This window comes from Equus quagga, chromosome 18, assembly GCF_021613505.1.
Source record: "Equus quagga isolate Etosha38 chromosome 18, UCLA_HA_Equagga_1.0, whole genome shotgun sequence".
NCBI classification, from domain to species: Eukaryota; Metazoa; Chordata; class Mammalia; order Perissodactyla; family Equidae; genus Equus; species Equus quagga.
The window spans coordinates 29,019,629-29,023,930 of record NC_060284.1 but is presented as its reverse complement, the minus strand read 5'-3'; the positions used below and the strand labels follow the sequence as shown (position 1 = coordinate 29,023,930).

The 4,302-nt window shown below is 42.4% G+C and overlaps 1 pseudogene; it reads left to right on the top strand.

Moving 5' to 3' along the window:
• Positions 1-971: 971 nt before the first annotated feature.
• On the top strand, positions 972-2,867 carry LOC124229837 (KATNB1-like protein 1; annotated as a pseudogene).
• The last annotated feature ends 1,435 nt before the right edge of the window (positions 2,868-4,302 follow it).

The window sequence follows — 4,302 nt, the reverse complement described above, 5'->3', positions numbered from 1 at the left end:
TGCTGCCACAGCGTGGCTTGACGAGCGGTGCTAGGTCTGCGCCTGGGATCTGGACCCACGAACCCCAGGCTGCCAAAGCAGAGCACATAAACTTAACCACTATGCCACAGGGCCGCCGCTTGACCCTTCTTTCTCATAAGAGTTATAATAGCCCATTGTGAGGCAGGAGTTTATATAGTTGTTAGGAAGTTTGCTTCTCAAATAATAGAAAAAAATTTAATTTCTATAAACAACTCTGGTCCCATTAAAACCGATTATAGCACTGATCGAGAAACTCTATGGTTAGGATTACCTCCAGCAATTAATACTCTCTGGAGCTCAGGGAGAAGGAGGCCACCCCCGTTCTGCCCTGGAGACCACAGGAAATGCTGGACTCAGGTGTGGAGCCCCATCGCCAGGTGACGTTAGGAAGAACACACAGAGGCGCACATTGCTGCGCCATGAGCGTGCGGCTTTTGGTTGGTCTGCTCCTTATAAGGAGCGAGTTATCATCAGTCCCAAAGAGAGGTCACTGCTACTTCTCCTCAAGTGGCGGAAATCGGCTTTTTTGCTCAGAGGGGTGGGATGGTGATTCAATGGTAAATATGCCAGCACTTTAGATGTCAACCATGAGGATGTTGACAGACCCTTGCAACAGAGCTGGGTTTTGGGTTTTTGTCTGATTCTAGGGACTCTCAGAAAATGTACTTGGAAGCATCCCCCTTCCCCTAGAGGCAAGTCAACCTGAAGATCCACTTTTGCAGCCAAGGGCCTGCCACCAAACTCGGCCTGGTGGGAGAGCCGGGGCTGTGTTTCCCACCTCGACTCGAGCTGTTTGTTCCCGTCTTTCCTCACCCTTCTTCACCTGTGGCCCTTGAGCATTGATCTGTGGAGCAGGCGGCTGCTGGGAGCAGCGGGGGACCCAGACTGGTGACTGGTGATGCTTTTCCTCCTCTCAGAGGATGAGCCCTTCACGCTCCCCAGATCCAAGGATGGAAGGTGGCCACCCTGGGATCTCCAAGCTCGCGCCTCACCTCCTCACCGAAGTCCACATCCCGCAGATCCCTCTTCTGTCCTCAGGACTCCCGACGCACCATCTTGCACCCAGTGCACAGTCTGAGACTCGCTTCCCCACGGTCCTGTGTAAACGGGGGTATTTTCCTGGGCATGCTGGTCTAGCCTCCCCACCAAGAGCACACGTTCCTCACAGGCAGGTCTACGGCTTCCACTTCATCTGCAACCCCGCAGGGCCCAGCCCCAGTGCTGGGCATTTCACGGGTGCTCAGTGAAAGCTGGTTCATGGCTTGATGGAAAATCGATGGTCCACAAAGCCTGGATGATCACCTCCTTTCTATGCTTTGTTGGGAATGAGCTCAAGGTTGTTGAGAGCTAGTTTTTTTTAAGACATAGAGGTCTCCTCCACTTGACACTCCTCCTCTGTAGTTCAGGACTGAAAATACACCCCCAAGAGGTACCGCCATACCCCTCACCGCCTTTTTTCTATCCCTTGGGACTATTAAAGTTTTTATCATCTATGTAATTTCCGGCTATTACTTTCCACAGCTTGGGAGCTAGGACCAACTTCTCAAAGTCCCCTTTGTGGCTCCCCGAGAATCTTCACAGACCCTGTCTTTATGTGGGTTTTATTGTTAATTGCAAACAGCCAATAAGAATTACAGGCATGAGGAAGTTACAAAGCTTCCCAAATCTTTCCTTTTAGCCTCTGCTGATAGAAGGTAAATTGGTGTAACTTATCTGGTCAGGAAATTGGCAAAACTGCCTTATAAAAGTTCATGTGCTTTAGCTCTTCTCCCTCCCTCAGGTCCTTCTTGACCTGAGAAGGGCAGAGCCAGCTGAGCGGGGCACCCACGTGGGGAGCCATCCCAGGAGGAGGTGCGCTGGCGTCCTGTGGGACCTGGCAGAGAGATGCTCTAGGCTGCCGGGTGCCTCTGGTCAGCACCAAGGCTGGGCTGAGGTGCCAGTATTTGAGAGATTATGGCATCCAAACCCACAATGTTAGAAGGCAGAACTTTTGTAACAATATTGAGGATCACTCTATTGCTATTCCTAGAAAAAAGATCTCTAATTTCACTTATAAGAACGTTAAGGAGATTCAAGATCTCTAACACGATTGGCTACTTACATAAATAGAACAGCTGAACATGCTGCGAAATGCCACATAAACTACATATGGCAATCCATAGCAGAAAGAAAGTTCATCAGCCTTTTCGAACTCCTTGTTACAGAAAAAATCAGTCCCCTAGAAGTGGAGCCTGTGACACGGCAAATAAAGATAGCAAACTGGCTTGTGCTGGCTGCCTGCCTAACAGCTATGCCGTGACAGTGGAACAGATTTGGTTAACTCCAGTGGTTCTTCCCAGACAGGAAGCCCATCATCCAAATACAGTGGGCTTTTTCCTTGAGTTTTCTCAGGACCATGAGACAACGGCACAAGTTTTGCTCAGCAGGAATTTGAGACTGAATGTAGCTTTAACTCTCTGAAGAATGAGAAGTATAGGTGAACTTGTCACTTGTTGGTAACGATAGGAGATCTTGGTGTTGCTTTCTTGTGCTCGTCAGGAGTTTACAGGAAGAAACACAACGCGTCTCACCCGGCTGCTCTGCAGACTCGTGTCGCCTCTAGCAAAGTCACTGCTTAGAAGCAAATTGGAAGAACATGTAATAATCGGTTGAAAGTGTCTTCAGACATCATAAAGGTGATAGTCAGAACTATCATCCAAAACAGAAATTACAAATGGAGGATATATGCAGATTTAAAACAACAATTAAGTGGATTGTGGGAACAGGAAAATCATCTTGCTTTGGTTCCAGGACATAGCGATAAGAGCGCTAAAGATGTCGAGGCTCATTTGTTACAATTGCAGTGAGAGATTTCATCCACAAAAAAAAAGCATTTTGTTATTTAAAATAACACAGGAAAACACATTGTAAAATGTCCCTGGCTACATGATTTCCAGAAAAAAAATGTCTCCACTGAGAATGTTGAACTGTGAAAGAAATCAAAACCATTTTTATCTTTTAAAAAGCCACATAATGAAACCACTAATGAAATCCTAACAGTCTGTTTCACCTTGAGGTGGAAAAAGATCTGAAAGGAATAGCTTCAACTTCCATGAGCTGAAAGTACCCCACGAAGATTGTTGCCTCTGCTGCATTTAGATTTACAAGGTTATTTGGTAACATTGTCTAAGAACTGCTGGCTCTTAATGCAGTCCTGCATATTGCATAAGAATGCAACATATACTACATGAAAAAATACAACAGGGTTTATTACTAGGAACCACAAAGACCAATCATCTTTTACTTCTTTCCAGTTGTGTTTCATAAGAAAACACTTAAATGTGTGCAGCTATTTTCTTATGTTGAAAAGATTTTGAAGTTTAAAATATCATGCAAATAATCAATATTAAAAATTTTTCATCCACACTGAGATACCATGTATGAAAAAGTCTTAATTATTAACGAGGCAATGTGTTATCATACTAATATCTGTCTAAAAACATTAAAGCCAACCATGCTTCTGGAATGATAAAATTGTGGGATTAAATCAGGGGTCTACATTCATGAAGAAGGTTGTCGTTGAAATTTATTCCGTAGAATTTTTAAAAGTTCAGAATATTTTTAGTATCTCTGTTTTTTTTTTTTTTTTGGCCAGAATCATGATGTCATGTATGTATGTGTTATCTCTATGTAAAAGAAAAGGATGACTATGTATTTGTATGGTTCTAACTGGAAATGTCTGTGAAGTTGGCTAATTTATATTCAATTTTTATTGTACATAGATCTCTATTTTCAGTTCTGTATCGTTTAAGCTTTCTTCATTTGAATAAATTCACTAAGTATTTCTTTAAAAAATAGTTCATGTGTTTTAACCAATCAATTGATCGGCAAAACGGGAAATAAATAGAAAAATATAAATAATCAGAAACACAAAGATTTATGTACAATGATGTTAATGACTGAGAAAATTCTGTTATTGTTTTGAAACTTGAAAATGATGTTTTTAAGAATTTTTAATGATATGAGAAAATGCTCAAAATATAGTGTTAGGTGAAAAAAGAAGAAAATATATACATTCTTAACCACAAAATTTCATGACATATGTGTGTGTCTGTGGGTGTGGCTCTATCTATGCGTGTGTGTGTTATGATGTTAAAGGAAATATACTAAAATGTTAACATGTTAACAGCGATGCTTTCTGAGTGTTGGGGACATAAGGCAATTTCTATTTTTTTTATTTTTTTTTTGTATTTTCCAAAATATCCACAATCATAATTTTCTACGTGATCAGGAAAAGCTTCA